Below are 18574 nucleotides of genomic sequence, written 5' to 3' on the forward strand. Positions count from 1 at the left end.
GGTCCTGGTGCAACCAGATGACCCGATTGGCGCTTTTTGTTTCTAAGCGCTAGAAAATAATAATACTTAAAAAATTCATATCTCCGGTTCCCCTGAACCGATTTTAATTGTTTTTGTGTCATTTTAAAGATAAAAATATAAGCTATTTTTATAAATTGGTTTTGGATTTTTAAACTGTTTCCTGTGTTTTATTTAATTACTGTTTTGTGATATTTGAATGCTTTACACTTTGTCTCCTAAGTTAAGCCTTGACGCTCGATGCCAAGCTACCAAGGGTAGAGCTGGGATTAATTTACTGAGACCTAACTGTACTTATGTGGAGGTTTGTGGCTTGTTGCTAGGTGTAGGTACCTACCTGCCCTACCAATAACCCATTTTCCAACATAATTGGAAGCAGCGACGGGATCCTGTACTTGTGTTCAATATCACGTTACAGTTTTAGATAAAACAAATTAAAAATCCTTTAAATTGTCCTAGTGCAAAAATTGTTTTTAATTTTTAATTTTCAATTTTTAAAAAAAAATAATTTGGATTAATTTCAATTATTGAATTTTTGTAATTTTTCTAAATTCTTGTTTCCAATTTTTGCAAAAAGTTTTTGTTGACACAAAACTAGGGAACCATAGAGCTTGATCTGGCTAGCCTACCCACACTGACAGTAGTCCAGCTTAGGGGGTTGTGTATTGAGAGAGGGTTGCCTGCAACCCCTGATCTCAGGAAGCAAATCCTGATTAAATCCCTGACAGCATGGGCTGAGGCCCAAGAGGTAGAGACAGAGGAAGCTCCAGAGGAGGAAGAAAAAGAGGAAGATGCTAACTCTAACCACTCAGGGGAGGGAAGGCATCAGACCCCAAGTGAGGAAGAGAAGGAACGGTCCTCAATGGATACAGTCACTAGGGGCAGACCCAAAGCTAGTGGTAGGAAGAGGGTCCTTTCAGGAGGAGAGAACCCATCCATTAGGGAAAGAGAGCTGGAAGCCCAGCTAGCCTACATAGCTTTGGAAGCAGAGAAGCTGGCCCTAGAAAAGAAAAAGTGGGCATACAAAGAAAAAAGAGATGGAAGCAGCGATAAAGAAGCTGAGGTGTCCATGGGTGGGGGAGTTTGCCCCAGATTACCCAAGGGGGTGGTCCCTACTTATGTAGAGGGGGATGACATAGATAAGTGGCTGGAGGCCTTTGAGAGGGCACTCCAAATGAGAAGGGTTAGGCCTCAATACTGGGGTTCCCTTTTGTGGGAGTTGGTCCCCAACTCAGGGAGGGATAGGCTTCTGACCTTAAGGGGGGAGGAGGCAGATTCATACCCTAGTATGAAGAGGTGCTTAGCCAAGAAGTTTGGTCTGACCCCAGAGCAATATAGAATGAAGTTCAGGGACACCCAGAAGGTCAGTACCCAGTCTTGGGTTGACTTTGTAGACACCTCACTAAAAGCACTGGAGGGCTGGATTATTGGCAACAAAGTTAATACTTATGAGGGGTTATACAATCTGATCATGAGAGAGCACATCTTGACCAATTGTATCCAAGAAAGGTTACGCCAGCATCTAGTGGACTCTAAGCAGACCAACCCTAGAGAGCTAGGGGAGGCAGCTGATGAGTGGTTGAGAACCAGGGTGGTTGTCAAGTCCCAGGGGGGAGACTCCAAGAAGGGGGGGACAGGTCCCCAAAAACCTAAGGAGGGAGGTGGTAAGCCCACCACAGAGACTCCCTCTGTACCCCAGAACCCTAAGAAGGAGGAGAGTAAATCCCACTCCCAATCTGACATGCAGAGACAGGGAGACCCAGGGTTAAAAAAGCTCTTGGACAGTAGGGCTTGCTTTGACTGTCAGCAGACAGGTCACTTCAGAGGAGATGCAGCCTGTCCAAAGAAAGTGGTTAGCACTGGGCTGTCCAGTGTAGCCATAGAGGAGGATTCCTCAGATGATGAAGTCCTCCTAGCATTGTGCTGGGAGACAGGACCAGATGGTAAGCTGGTGATCCCTGAGGGTGGGAGTAGGCACTTCCACCACATTCAAGTGAATGGGATCCCTACCACTGGCCTGAGAGACACCTGTGCAAGTCACACTGTAGTGAGTGACCGGTTAGTGACCCCAGACATGTATGTCCCAGGAAAGACAAAGAAAGTCAGGATAGCCACAGGGGAGGTCACCTCCAAACCTGTAGCCATAGTGCCCCTAGAGAGGGAGGGTATCCTTGACTGGATTAGGGTGGTAGTCAGTGCTGACCTTCCCCTAGATTGTATCCTGGGCAATGACCTCCCAGAGGTGAGTCTGGTCACAGATGGGGTGGTCGCCCAGGGCGCCCCCCCAACCCAAAGTCCTGGGGAGTCAGTCCCTACAGTTAGGAGACAGGGGTCCCCAAGAAAAGGAAAGAAGAAAAGGAAGGGTAGGCCACTCTTAAAGAGAGTTCCAGGGAGCCAAAGGCCTTCTGCCCCAGTAGGGGGGGAGCCCAGAGTTGGCACTGGTGAGGCCTCACCTGACCCCAAGGAAGTCCTGAGTAGTCAGGCAGCTGTCCAGATGCAAGATGTTGCCCCTGCACTGACAGAAGGGAGAGTGGAAGGAGGGTGTCTGCCACAGGAGGTGGTAGCCCCCCACTCTAGACAGCAAGAGGGGTGCCAGGACCCCAAAGATGCCCCTAAAGCAGCTCAGCCACCTGTCAGTGGAGAGCTTAGGGTGTGGTTCTGGGTACTGACAGCTGTCAGTAGCCTATGCTGGGTGCTAGCCTTCCAGGCAGCACTGTACTTGGCCTGGGAGGCAGACCCCAGGGCCAATAGCAAAGTAGGCCCCCTGACCCTGTTGGTCATGGTGGGGTTGCTCAAGTGTTGGGTGACCTCTTTGGGTAAGCTAGGTGTTGCCCTAGCAAAGTTAGGAGTAGGGGAGGTGGGCACCTCACTACCCAAGTTGGCAGAGAGAGAGGAGGAAGACCCCCCTAGAGGGAAGTTTCAGTTTGGGTTGGGTCCTTTTACTGTTGGGATGGCTTCACTACCCAGAGGGAGGGACCCTGACAGGAGGATATAAGGCAGAGTAGGCCCTGCAAAGGGACAGCCAGTTTTCTGCACTGTCTTCCTCGCCTAACAAGCCAGGAAGACTCTCCCAGGGTTGGGCTGAGTCTCCTGGGCGTGTGGGCTGGGGGGGGGTTGTGTGAGAAACTGGGGCTGATTGCAGAGGCCCCCTAACTTTTTGCCCCCATTTTCCACTTTATGCTGGTGTTTTCCTGACTCTGATGGTGCCCTGGGTACTGCTAACCAGTCCCAGGGCCTGTGCTCTGTGTAAAATGGATATGCAAATTAGGCTAATTATAATTGGCTAAGTTAACCTACCTATAAGTCCCTAGTATATGGTAGGGCATGTAGGTTTAGGGACCACAGCATAGGTGGTGCACACCTAGGTGCATTGCTGAGGTGCCCAGTGTCATTTTAAAAGCAAGCCTGCCTTGCTGGCTGCTTTTAAATTAAAGTTATATGCAAATTCGACTTTGGAATTAAAGGTACTTCCAAAGTCTTAAATTACCTTATTTTTACATATAAGTCACCCCTAAGGTGTGCCCTATGTGCCCCTAGGGCTGGGTGCCATGTAACTATAAGCAGGGACTTTATAAAAATAGATTTATAAGCCCTGGTGAGGTAAAAACAGCCAAATTCGTTTTTCCCTCATTGAAGTAAATGGCCTTCATAGGCTAGAATGGGCAGACTTTATTTTAAATTTTAAAGTCTCCTTAAATGTTACATACCAAGAATTTGGTATCAAATTGATTGTTATAATAAATCCCACAACTTCCAGTTGTTGGATTTAATATAACTAGTGCAGGTAAAAAGTTTAGACTTTACCTAAAAAGTTGCCAATTTCAGCTCTGCATTGTTTTTGCTGCTGTGCTCTGATTGGCCAGCCTGCAGCAGCTTCTGCCAGGCTACTTTAATGAGGTGTGAAGTGGCCTGACTTCACACAAAGGAATGTGCTTGGGGGAGAGAATCTCCCCTCAGCAGATGGTGAGGCAAAAAGGGGGAGGGCTGCCAAACTGGTCTTCAAAGGCAGAGAAGGACATCTGGAGCACCCAGCAACACCCCCACATCCTGCAACCCCAGACAGCTAGGTGCCCCCTTGATTAGATTAGGAGAGGGCAGGAGAGGGGTGTGTTTATGATTTTTAGCCACACCAGTGGGTGGGCTCAGCCAGATCTCTCCTCCAAAAATCAGATTCATCCATTTTGGATTTTTAGAGACTGTTGCCTTCTGGGATGGATTTTTGCCACACTTCCCAGGAAGTGGTCATCACAGGGGGACGACCCTGTCCCTGATTGGAGAACCAGGGCCCCCCTGCTTTTCACCCAGGAGCAAGGATAAAACTGGCAGACCTGCACCCACGCCTCAGATCCCCTCCAGAATGCAACAAGAAAGGAACTAAAGAAGAAGAAGGACTGCCCTGCTGGACCCCTGGCCTGCACCTGGAACCTGCACTCAGAAGGACTGCACCAGCTGCACACTTGGGCTTCACCACAAGAAGGACTTTGCCTGGCTTCAACTGGTTCAAGGAGGGACTCCCTGTTTGCTACAGGTGAAAAATTGCTAACCAGAGTCCCCTGCACCAACTCCTGAAGAAAGCGACCAGCTGACCACTGTCCAGTGGCCAAAAAGGAGTTTGCGCCAGGTGAATTCTGGGAGTTGAAGTCCGCACCCCCCAAGGACCATCACAGAACTTCTGGACCCTTGGGGTGAGCTGTGGACCCCAAAAGAACCTTAAAAGAACATCTGGGTGAAGCCCCAGAAGTTTGGAAAAGATTTGAGAATTTTTGGAAAAAAGCTCCAGAGAGGGACCGACCCGCCGCGGAAATTCTAGCCGGCTTGCCTCAACCGCGACCCGGCCTGACTTCGTGGTTCGTCCCGGTAAAGAAATACATCAAAAAAAGAGACTAAGTCCGAACGTAAAAAGTTGACCGGGACCTCCCAGCCATCGTATCCGAGAAGGGCTCCATGGACGTCGGATCAAGATCCAGGTTTACCCCGGTCGAAGGATTTTCATCTCGAAAAAACGACTAAGTCCGAAGGTAAAAATCACCACCGAGGAAACCGACTTCGCGTATCCGGACAAGGGCTCCAGGAGGTCGGATTCAACTGGCAGGTTCGTCCCGGTGAAGAAAAACTTCAAAATAAAGACTAAGTCAGAAGGTAACTTTTTAACCGAGGCCTCCCGCGACTTGTAGCCGAGCAGGGCTCCATCGCGGTCGGCCTGAAAGTTTGACTTTGCCCCGGTCCTGGTGCAACCAGATGACCCGATTGGCGCTTTTTGTTTCTAAGCGCTAGAAAATAATAATACTTAAAAAATTCATATCTCCGGTTCCCCTGAACCGATTTTAATCGTTTTTGTGTCATTTTAAAGATAAAAATATAAGCTATTTTTATAAATTGGTTTTGGATTTTTAAACTGTTTCCTGTGTTTTATTTAATTACTGTTTTGTGATATTTGAATGCTTTACACTTTGTCTCCTAAGTTAAGCCTTGACGCTCGATGCCAAGCTACCAAGGGTAGAGCTGGGATTAATTTACTGAGACCTAACTGTACTTATGTGGAGGTTTGTGGCTTGTTGCTAGGTGTAGGTACCTACCTGCCCTACCAATAACCCATTTTCCAACAGGAGGACTGAACAAATGTCACAAAGAAACGTAAGAGATTTTTTTGCGTCACTTTTTTCTGCACTTTTAATGGCTGCCCAGAGTAGGTGTGAAAAGAAGCACACCATTATTTACAATGTGCGTCAAATGGCTTTGCAGGATTAGCGTCAACATTTTGGATGCTAATCCTGCAAAACTCTAAACTAGTGTCAAACATTTTGACATTAGTTCCTTAACTACTGCCATGGTATGCTGTATCTTACATACGGAGCACACATGGTGGTATTAGGGGGGAGCTAAGGGGCTCAAGAAAAGTGGAGCTGCCCAGGGTGCAGCACCACTTTTCTTAAATCTGGCCCTATGTCTTTGCAATGAATAACCTATAATTCCCTGTTGCTAAACCCAACCAAGGTTAATTCACATTCGGGCAAGAGAGGAATGTGATAGTCTTCCTTACATATCCCAGTATGTCAGAGTAGCTACTGATTCGATTTTTTCATAATGAGGAAGCCACAAAATAGGAAGGTACACAGAAGGACATCTCCCAGAAAAAGATAAATGTGAAAAGCCACAAGATTTCTCTGCGTTTGACCTATGCTATCACCATCCACAAATTTCAAGGATTAATTTTGAATAAAGCTATGATAAATATAGGTCACACAGTCTTTAAAGAAGGAATGTCAGTGTTGTTTTACCTTGGGTAAGGACATTGTCAGGGTTCATTTTGATGAGACCAAAGTCAATGCTGACTCATCATGTGTGGTAGAGTACAATCATTTGCAAGTGATCTATACTCCTCATATGAGGTTATATTCCATAGTTGACAAGCATTCAATGTACAAAATGCAAAAAGTACTCAGATTGTAGGTTTTTCAAAATGCCAAAATGAAGTGCAGAATATACCGAGACTTCAGAAAAACGCTAAAAGCTAATGAAGTCAGAAATATAATAGGTTTTCCATTTTCTAACACTTCTGGATTTTCATGTTACTGTAATGTAGATTGTTAGACCTGACAGCCTTAGGGTGGTCACCCGTAACTTTTTGCCTGCCTCCCTTCACGTTTTAGATACTGTTTTTGCTGGCTTTAAGACTCTGTGCACTTTACTACTGCTAACCAGTGCTAAAGTGCAAATGCTCTCTCTCTTTAAACATGATAACATTGGATCATACCCAATTGGATTATTTAATTTACTTATAAGTCCCTAGTAAAGTGCACTATATGTCACCAGGGCCTGTAGATTAAATGCTACTAGGGAACCTGCAGCACTGATTGTGCCACCCAATGAAGTAGCTCCTTAACCTTGTCTCAGGCCCGCCATTGCAAGGCCGCTGTGTGCAGTTTCACTGCCAATTCGACTTGGCATTAAAAGTACCTGCCAAGCCTAAACTCCCCTTAATCTACATATAAGACACCCCTAAGGTATGCCCTTGGTAACCACTAGGGCAGGGTGCTGTGTAGGCAAAAGGCAGGGCATGTACCTGTGTGGTTTACATGTCCTGGTAATGTAATGTAAAACTCCTAAATTCATGTTTACACTGCTGTGAGGCCTGCTCCCTTCATGAGCTAACATTGGGGCTACCCTCATATACTGTTTGAGTGGTAGCTGCTGATCTGAAAGAAGTAGGAAGGTCATATTTATTAGGGCCAGAATGGTGATACAAAATCCTGCTGACTAGTAAAGTTGTATTTAATATTACTATTTTAGAAATAACACTTTTAGAAAGTGAGCATTTCTCTGCACTTAAATCCTTCTGTGCCTTACAATCTACAACTTAATGGGTTCAGTTGAACGCTCCCTTGTGCATTCACTCGGGCACACCCCAAACACAAGATACTGAGCCTCACTTGCATACATCTCAATTTTGATTGGGTCTTCCTGGGCAGTGAGGGTGGAGGCGTGATACTTGTATGTCAAGGGACAGTAGCCTGCCCTCACACAAAGGACTGCCACACCCCCTACTGGGACCCTGGCATACAGGATTGAACTGAAAGGGTACTTTGTGCACTTCTAAGCCGCTCTTTGAAGTCTCCCACTTCAAAGGCACATTTGGGTATTTAAACAGGGCCTCTGCCCCAACCAACTCAGACACTTCTGATGTAGACACTTTATCTGACAAGACACTTCCTGGAGAAGAGAACCTGAACCAGAATCTGCAACCTGCCCAGAAGAACTGCCTGGCTGCCCAAATGACTCACCTGACTGCTTTCTGCAAAGGACTGCTGCCTTGCTGTTGCCCTGCTGCCTTGCTGCTCTCTGGCTGAGCTGAAAAGTGCTCTCCAAGGGCTTGGATAGAGCTGGCCTCCGATTCCCTGAAGTCTCAGGACCAAAAAGACTTCATCTCTACAAAAAGGACTCCTTGTGCAGCGAAAATCGACGCACAGCCTGCATCGCACTGAAAAATTCACCCCACGCCGAAACCGAATGACACAGCCCGACTTCACAATGAGAAGATTGACACAGCACCAGCGTAGCAACCGGAAATTCGACACATAGCCCACTGGATCGACACACAGATGAGCTGAAACAACACAGCCTGACATCCAGAGAGGAATCGACGCAGCGCCTGTCGTGCGTTAGAAATTTCCACACAATGCACACCGGATTGATGCAGCCACTGTGACTTCGTCCTGTCAGCACTGTAAATCCATGCACCGTATCTGGGGCGTCCGAAAACCCCCAACCCAAAGAGGATCCACAAATTAGCACCGGAAATTGACGCACAGCCGTCTCTGCATGAAAACTAAACAACGCATTGCCATTTGCTGCCCAAGGAATCACAGCAGACCTCCATGTTTTTCATGCATCTCCTCCTCTGCTGTTCTTTGCAGAGATGAGATTTTGAATGCAAACCAGGTACTTTGTGCTCGAAAGAGACATTTATTGCTTTTAAAAGACTAAAGACACTTTGTATCACTTTTACAGTGATATCTCAACTTATTGCAGTTCACTCGTTTTGGCCTGTATCCTATCAGATAAATATTTTATATTTTTCAAAACACTGTGTGGTATATTTTTTGGTGCCATACTGTGTTATTGCTTGATTTATTGCACAAATACTTTACACATCGCCTTCTAAGTTAAGCCTGATGGCTCAGTCCCAAGATACCAGAGGGTGGTATATTTCTACAACAAAGGTTCTATAAGAAACAATATATAGAAATATGTAGGTAGATATAAATAGGTGCAAAACATTGAGGTTCATTTTCATTGTCTTTATGTAGCCTACAAAGGATAACGACTATATAATGATCAAACCTTTTCTGATAATAATAAACACACTAGCAAATAAATGAGTATCAATGTGTGCTAAGTCCCAATGTTAGTCTCCTGCACATAAAGCATGCTGGGGTTTTTCATAAATCTAAGGCCCATACTTATACTTTTTTAGCACCACATTTGCAACATTTTTTTATGCAAAAGCAGTGCAAATGTACAAAATACAATTGTATTTGGAAGTTTACGATGATTTTGCATCAAAACAATGACGCAAATGCGGCGCTAAAAAAGTATAAATATGGGCCTAAGTGATTTATGTTCCCCCACAATTAGATAATGGATTGCATTCCATTAAACTGAACACACTGTTGGTATTTTAGTGAACTGAAATATTACTTACTACATCAGGATATATTCAGTGTAAATGCAAATTCCATTATAAGAAGTACTACCTCGTGAGAGGCTTGCGAGAGCAAACCAGGAAGCACTGCCCCCTATGACTGAACACAAGGTATTGCCTCTGTATCTCTCAGAAATATTTGTGAGAGGCTCATGAGAGCCACTGATTATAGAGACCTCCAGCAGCTCTCGCAATAGTCTTGTAAGAGATTTTAAGAAGGAAAAAAAGGGAAACATAATGCAAACAACATAGATCATAAAAGTAGAGGGTAGCTGTAAAAAGAGGTGTTTTTCTTAACAGTTTTCAACAACTTAAAATTTTTTGTGTTTTCAAATATTTTAATATGTTTTTTGGTATTCAAATTGTTTAGAAAGAGTACAACAAAATCATACAATTTGGGATGCTAAACACCTACAGCCTCTCCTTAAAAACAAAGAGGAGAAAAACTGATAATAAAAAAAACTACTGCGTTGGAGGGGGTGGGGGAGCTTGTGCTTTTGGACAAACTTGTCCTGGGCAGACCTGCTTGCTTCTGAAAAAGAGATGTTCTGCTTGCACAAGCAAAAGAATAGCGCTTTAATAAAAAAATAAAAAAAAGGATACTGGACGTCTCTGCACTTGGAACCTGCACAGGCACAGCATATCCTAGAGCAAATAATGTTGAAGCCCCTGTAAAGTTGTCTAGCTCCGCAATATAAACCAATTTTCTGGTACAAGCTTTTACAGATGCGTAAACCTCATGTGTCTTCACATCACTCTGGTACTCATACGATATTGTTTTTTTTTGTTCTCCCGGCTGAACTCTTTACTGCAAAGTTTAGATGTGATGCACTTCACAGAAACCTTCCTAGTACCTAGCTTCATTTCAAAGAATTGCCACACCAAGGATTCGCTGGGTGGCTGAGGTTGCTGAGCTGCTGTGGAAGCTCACAGTAGTTCATATGAATCAGATGAAGACATCTTTCTGCTGAAAGGGAAAAAAGATAGATGAGCAAGCTAAATGGATATAATCTTGTTTTTCTAAATGATCACATCCATGTGAACCAGAGTTCTTCCTTAGGATGTGCTTCCTCTCCCAGACCTCTTGTCAGTGTCTCACCGACAGCTCACGGACCGTAAAAACACTCCCTTTGTATCTTCTATAGAACAGTACACATTTCATTTTTGTACCTTAAACAACATGTGTAATGCTCTTTGTTGTTCAAAATTAAAGTAAAACACTGTCATTAACTTAGGCCCTCATTATGAACATGGCGGGAAAGACCGAACCACCGGCGGTAACTACCACCAACAGGCTGGCGGTCTGGACCACCAAGTAATGAAGCACATGAAAAACAGGCAGCCTGAAAACCACTCACCGCCAGCAGAGTACTGCCGACATTGACGGAAAAGTACACCCACAGGCCAACGGAAAGGCCTCAGCCGCCCAACAAATAATGAAGCACAAGACCACCATCAGTTCTGGGGCGGGAACCACTGCCACGCAAAGCCTGACGGAAACAAACCAAATAAAAGGAAACACTTACCGGAGGCACATACAACACGTTGAAGCAGACACGGAGAGAGAGTTGGAGATCATGACAGTCCTGTTCCTTGCCATATACCTTCACGACCGTAACCGCAGATGAAGACAACTACAGTAAGTACCGTAACCTACTAAACAAGGGAAGAAAGGGCTCAGTTACATACCCACCCACTCCATCCACCCGCAACGCACCACAACCCCTCACAACATCAAAACCCATGCAAACCTGAGCAAGAGGTACTTACCCAACACAAGGCCAAGACAACCTGCCCACAGTACACACATGTGCACAACATCCCCCCACAATGAAATGATGGACCACGTATCCAGAGTGTGCCAAAACCAACACTGGCGACACAAACTTTATTACAAATGTAATATCGCACGCAATGTCCAAATAAGGCCATTGGCCAGTCCAACACAAAGGCTGAAGGGCCCAAATGGCCTGAACTTGACTCCCACATGTGCACATGGTACTCCACCATAAAGGGGCATCAATGGGGCAGCCAGGCACCTCAGGGAAAAGGAGCAGGGGGTGGTGGGGGTGGGGACTTACGACTGTGAGGGTGCTTGGGCTTACGTGTGGGAGGTGGAGGGGGTTTGGGTTTAGCCTTGGAAGGTGGGGGAGCTGGCTTGTACCGGGTGTGGCAGATGAACCAGGGCCAACATGTGGCTTCTTGCTCACTGGGGAAGGGGCACAGGAATGGGAAGGGCAGACAGAGGTGGACTTGGACATGGAAGGAGTAGACAGTGCCAGGAGGTGGGCACGTTTAGTGACGAGACAGGGTGGGCCAGTGGGTTCGAAAACATCAACACCAGACAGGAAAAGTTTTTTAGGGGCAGTTGGGGTGGACATGGAGGAAGGTGTGGGAGTGGAGGTAGAGGGAGTGCTCGTGACGGATGTAGGTGTGCTTGACGTGAATGCAGGTGCCTGTACAGTATGCTGAGGTGTGGTGGATGTGTGTTGGGTGGGTGTCTGGAAATGTTTCAGTGTCTTAGGAGGAGGGGGGGTGGACACAGTGGGACAAGACAGGCTGCCAGTGTAAATGGATGTTGTCTGGGGGTCTGCAAGTCTGGTAAGTGTGCTGCAAGTGTTACTCAAAGTTGTTGTGGTGAGTGCAGGTGTGGTGTCTGGGGTGCATGACTAGATGTCTGATATTGTGGTGACTGCAAGGAATGGGGCCAGCAATAGTGACTGCGGGTGCAATGCTTGTCAGTGTGAATGTAAAGGTGACAGAAAGGGAGTCGGGAGAGGTGTACATACTGGGGGAAGTGGATTTTGTTGTGTGTGCCTTTGTATGTTGGGTGTGTGTAAGCCTGTGGTGGGAAGTGTGGTGCTTGTGTTTCTCTGTATGTTTTTTGTGTGTTGAGGTGTGTGCATGGCTGTCTGAATGTGTGCTTGGGATGGGTGAAGGGAGTGGGGTGCTGGAAGGTGTAGAGGTGCTGGGAGGGGGGACGGAAGGGCCAGGGACACTGGCTGCCATCAAAGAGGAGGCCAGAGCCTGAAAAGATCTCTGTGGGCCAGACATGGCACCGTGAATGCCTTCCAGGTATGCATTGCACTGCTGCATCTGGGATGCTATCCCCTGGATGGCATTTATGATGGTTGTCTGCCCTACAGAGATGGTCTTCAGGAGGTCAATAGCCGCCTCAGTGAGGGCAGAAGGGCTGACTGGGGTAGGAGATGAGGTGCCTAGGGTTGAAGGAGACGCCAACCCATCTGGGTGAGCGGGTACTGGCAACTGGGTGGGGAGCAATTGGGAGGGCGGTGATGGCATGGGGTAACGGAAGATGACAAAGAATGGGTGGGCCCACTAGGGTCCGCCACCACCAGGGAGGTCCCATCGGAGGAGGTATGAGGGTCACTACCGCCAGTGGCAGTAGCCTCCCCCATGGTACTCCCCTCGCCCTCCAACCCACTGGGCCCCTTGGCGTCGGTCGACTCTGCCTCCTTGGAACCGTGGGCCGCTGCATCCCCACTCGCCGGTGCCACTGCTCCTTCGCCAGATGATGCTGATATACACAGACAACACAAGAGTACAGGGGTGAGGAAAGAAAACAGGAGAGATATATGTTAAAACCTGAATGGATGTACATATTTAGTTCACTCATTCTCCCACCCAGCTAATACACCAAAACGCAGAACCTACAGCTATAGTCATGCTGATGTCCCTGACTAATGGCCACAACCCTAGCATACAACCATCTCTCACATGACAGAAGGACCTGAGGAACTGCAGACCTGCCCCAAATCATCTCAGTGCCCATGGGGGCGGTATTGCTGTAAGACACTAGTCAGAGTCCCTGCCACTAGACAGCATACATACTACATCACCTTCAGACATCCATCAAGGAGGCATGAAATGGTCTTGGTACTCACCCCCTTGTGTCTGCAATGCAGCCTTCAAGCACCCATCCAAGTCTGGATATGCCACCACCAGAATGCGGCGCATTGGGCTGGGGAGTCAAGGCCCGACGGGCACCCCTTCCTCATTGGGAGGACTTGCCTAGCTGGGCATCGCATGTCTTCCTGGCCCAGTGCTGCAGGTCCTCCCACTGCTTCCTGTAGTGGATGTTCTGCCGGTTGTAGACCCCCAGGGTCTGCACTTCCCTGGCAATGGCCTGCCAGAGTCCACTCTTCTGATGGGCACTGACCTGTGTGGGACACACAGAAAAGTAACACAGAGGTCAGACAATGCCCGTTTGATACCACTGGCTATACCTCCCCTATGGTACGGACACTTCAGAATATCATTTCACCACCTCAGTCATGGTACTTGCCAAACATTCAACGCCTGTGCAGTTACAAATCGTGCACACATGCATACAGTCATCCACCACCATCACACACATCCATGCACGTCATCCACCTACTCATCTGCACCTCTGGTCGCCCACATAATTTGGCATACAGGGGTAGGACCCCATCCACCAGCTTCTCCAGCTCCTCCGTGGTGAAGGCTGGGGCCCTTTCCCCTGTGACTCATGCCATTTGAGTAACCAGAGTCAGGACACAGCAGCACACCCAGTGGAGTACTTCCTTGCATGGAATCTGGGAGTCAAGTGAACCTGGGATGACAGAATGGTGTGCGCTCCACGGCGGTGTGCACCGTCACTGTCGGCGGAGATCATGGTAGGCCCATATTCCCCATTGACAACCATGTCAACCAATGACTGGGTGCACAGCTGTGAACACCACCTTACGCCATAGCAACAACCGCCAGTGGAATGAGGTCACTTCCACTGCTACATATCTGGATGGTAGAGGGCTGCCATTTTCCCAGTACTACGCAGATATTTCCTGGTCATGGGCCCCCTGCAGGCCCTATGGACCCCAGCCTTTAATCGCATGCCCACATGACTATTTTCTGCCCACAACAGTCCAGATATATCAGTTCAAACCTGTCACTCCAGTTGTACATCCTACAATGCTTGTGTGTAACCTACATGTTGTAGAGTAGTGTTTTATACACAACAGGTTATGCAAATGTATGTGTGTCCCTCACATGTGTTCTCCAATCCTCCTAGGTACAGACCCATGTGTTGAGGGAGGACCCCATCTGTGTACAGACCTCTTGTTGATTTGGAGACCATGGTGGAACGTCACATCATTATCAACTACAGACTCACTCGTGCTACTATACATGAGCTTTGTGCATTACGGGATCCTGTCCTTAGACTGGCAAATCGGAATCAGCATGCCATCCCTACTGAAATGCAAGTGCTCTCTGTAGTCCATTTCCAGTCCAACGGCTCATTTCAGGTGACAGTGGGCATGGGTGCAGGGTTCTCAAAGCCAATGTTTAGCCTCATCCTGTCCAAATTCCTGGATGGATTTGTACTACACCTGCAGACATATGTGAAGTTTCCCCAAAGGCCTGAACTCCCTGCCATCAAGTCAGACTTTTATGCCTTTGCTAACATTCCCCATGTCATAGGTGCCAGCGAGGGTACCCACATAGCTCTCATCCCCCCAAGAGTAAATGAACAGGTGTACAGAAACAAGAAGAACTTCCACTCAATGAACATACAATTGGTGTGTACTGCAGACCAGTACATTTCACATGTGAAAGCCATGTTTCCTGAATCAGTCCATGACTCATTTGTCCTGAGGAACAGCAGAGTACCACACATGACGGATCAACTACAAGGGGACAGAGGATGGCTCATAGGTGAGTGTGTTTGACACTGTTTCTGTTCATAGCTGACAGCCAGGCTATCTGCAAGTGATGGTAGTCTGTTACAGTCCTGTTTTGCCCACATTTACACGTGATTCTGGCTACCTCAAAATGCATTGGCTCCTGACACCAGTGAGGAATCCTAGGACAGATGAAGAGAGGAATTACCATAAAGCCTATGGACGTATTAGGAGGGTGATAGAGCATACTTTAGGTTTCCTGAAGGCTAGATTCCGTTGCCTCTATCTCTCTTGGGGATCCCTGTGCCTTGGCCATGAGAAAGTGTGTAGAATAGTGGTGGCCTGCTGCATGCTGCACAATGTGGCTCTGAGGAAATCTATCCCCCTACTAGAGGAGGAGGGTGCTGTATATCCAGACTTGCCTCCTCTGAGAGGGGATGAGAGTGATGGTGAGGATGAAGAGGGGGAAGATGTCCACTCCAGGAACCAACTGATCCAACTATACGTCCAGTGACTATGAGGTACTGTTCACTTATGATGTTGTCTGCAGTGTATAATGTCAGTCTGACTTATTCACTATGGGGATGTGGGGTATGTAGTTATTGTCACTGTTACATGAATTTAAGGTGCCATATGCCGTGATAACCAACAAGGTGTACATTTCTGTTTACTCAACACAATGTTGTGCATGGGGTGCCATTCCTGCAATAAAGGTCTGAGAATGGAATTTAATGGAAAATGCATTCACAATTACAATTGATTCAACATAATGACAGGGGACATAGGAATTGGTGTACATGTGTTTTATTTGGTGTCAGGAATGCATTGGTGCACATTACAGTGATAAGGAGTGGGCTAATGGTAGATGTCCATACTGGGTACATGGGCTCTGTGATTGGCGGCAGTGGGTATAGTTCCCTCTGTGCCTTGCAAGTTTTTGAGTTGCTACTGGCTGGTGAGGATGGTAGCTCAGTGGCACACTTGGGAGACAGTTCATGTCAAAGTCACTTCTTTGAGGGTGCCTTGGTCTTGGCAGGTGTTCCTGTGCCATAACTGGGTCTGAGGGACCGTTTGAGTGTCTGGTGCTGGGCTGCACGGGTAGGGGTGGTGGTCTCCTGTGTGTCCTTTGCCAGTGACACCAGTCCAGTTGCTGCTGCTGAGGTTGATGGCTGGTCTGTGTCCTGGACAGTGGTGGGGGCTTCCTGGTTTGTGGGCGTCTCAGGCTGGGTTGGGTGGTGGTGCTGCAGCACCCCTGCAATAGTGGCCATGGTGGCATTGGGTGGTTTCCACTGCTCCATGGTCTCTTGATGTTGGGCTATCTGCAGCCTTTGCTCTGCTCGAGGGGGCCAGGATCTGGCCCATCCTGTCTTGTGTATGGTGGTATGCTCCCATGACCTCAGAGATCACCTCCTGGGCTGCAGCATCCATCCTTTGGCTTCCCCCCGGGCCACTGATCCCCTGCCACTGGGCCGAGACCCCTGTGCCAGTGTCCCCTGCACAGGTCTGGTGGTACCACTTGTACTTGGGTCATCTTCATCCTGCCTGTTGGTAGGTGGAGACTCTGGCCTCTGAACTTGTGTTACACCAGTCTGTGGCATGGATACACTGATGTGGGGGGTCGTTTGGCATGTGCTGATGTTGGTGGCTGGGTGGTAGGCGTGTCAGTCGGGTCCTGGGTGAGGTTGCTGGAGGGTGACATTCCAGGACTGTGTGACGGGCCAGGGTATTCCTTACTGTCCACACTTCCCTCTCTAGTGTCCTGAGTGGTGCCTCTGTCTCCATGTGGGACGCTGGCACTCCTTGGCCTTTCTGTCAGGGTGGCATGAGTGGTGGTGTCTGTGGGGGGGGAATGGACATGCATGTTACAATTACTAATTTGGATGGGTATGCACAGCTCTGACCTATTTTGTGCAGTTTTGTCCCCTGTTGGGCTGTGCAGGGACCTTTTGTGGGGTTGCCATTGCATTTTGCATGGGATGTGTTGGTGCATTGTGGGTGGTGTAGTGCCATTGTGATACCTTGAAGGGGTGAGTGGCTGTGCACAGGGGGAGGGATGTGGGCTCGTTGGTGGATTTGTGGGCATTTACATTCCAGGTGCCTGGGTGTGGTGATTGAGGCCAGGGTGGGGTGTTTTCCTGGTGGTAGTTGGAAGGGTGAGGTGGTGCATTCATTACAGGTGTGGTGGATATGGGGTAATTGTAGATGACTTACCCGAATCTATTCCTCCAGTGAGTCCAGTGAGGCCCTTAGGGTGCAGGATGGCTAGTACCTTTTCCTCCCAGTCGGTGTATTCAGGGGGTGAATGTGGGGGTCCTTCCCCAGTCTTCTGTACCGCAATGTGGTGTCTGGATGCCATGGATCTTGCGTTCCCATGCAGGTCATTCCATCTCTTGCTGATGTTGTCCCTCATGCGTGGATGCTTTCCCACTGCGTTGACATTGTTCACTATTGTCTGCCATAACTCCATCTTCCTGGCAATGGGTGTCTGCTGGACCTGTGCCCCAAAGATTTGTGGCTAGACCCTGAGTATCTCATCCACCATTGTTCTTAGCTCCCTATCTGTGAAGCGTGGGTGCTTAGGGGGTGCCATGGTGTGTGTTGTGGGGGGTGTGTTGTATGGATATTGGTGAGGGTGCTGTTGTGTGGTTGGGTGTGTGAGTTGTGTGATGTTGCATTCAGTGTCTGCACATTGTGTTGTCAGTCTGAGTTTTCCTATTGGCGATGCAAAGGATTGTGGGGTGTGTCTGTGAGTGTTTTATAGTATTGTGGATGTGTGTCAGGTGTGTGGGTTTCAAACTTGCCAATGTGTGCATTTCTTGCTGTTGTGTTCCATTGTTGGCCGTGGTATCCACTAACCGCCCCAGTGATTTGTGCATCATTACTTGGAGGGTGGGGGATTTGTCTACTTGGCGGTGGTGGGGTGGGATGTGCAGCCTTTCTGCCGACAAGGCCTTGGCGGTGGCTGGTGGGAGCAGAGTTTTTGGCGGTTTCTTTTTTTCCATCATTATATGGCAGGTTTCTGTTCACTGCCAATGGCGGTCTTCTGTTCACCGTTGCCACGGCGGTTGACAGTGTTTACCGCCATGTTCATAATGACCCCCTTATTCCTTAGAAAAAAGTGAAAATGCTGTTGCTACATAAAGAACTTGGTTAGCTTCAGAAAGATAGCCACGAGCGTGCACTGGAAAAGGGAAGCAATGGATTGATTCCTTACTCGCAAGTAAGGCTGAGTGTTGTTTACTTCTCCGGTCGGGTCTGCGTTGCGTCATTTTTCTCCCTCGCAAGGTCTGGGAGAGGAAGCACATCCTAAGGAAGAACTCTGATTGTTTCACATGGATGTGCAGATAGAAAGAAATGGGACACCTGTACAGATCCAAACCATGGCTCCACGTGCAAACCCAGAATATGTGGTGTAGTAGCATTGTCCACGCCACCTGTGCTGCAATTTGGCATCCTCACCCCTATCTATGGGGGTCATTCTGACCCCGGCCGGCGGCAGAAGCCGCCGGCCTGGCTGGAACCTCCAGAATACCGCTGCGCGGTCAAAAGACCGCCGCGGGTATTCTGAGTTTCCCGCTGGGCGGGCGGGCGTCCGCCAGAAGGCCGCCCGCCCGCCCGCCCAGCGGGAAACCCCTTCCCACGAGGAAGCCGGCTCCGAATGGAGCCGGCGGAGTGGGAAGGGTGCGACGGG

This window comes from Pleurodeles waltl, chromosome 3_1 (assembly GCF_031143425.1).
Source record: "Pleurodeles waltl isolate 20211129_DDA chromosome 3_1, aPleWal1.hap1.20221129, whole genome shotgun sequence".
Lineage (NCBI taxonomy): Eukaryota > Metazoa > Chordata > Amphibia > Caudata > Salamandridae > Pleurodeles > Pleurodeles waltl.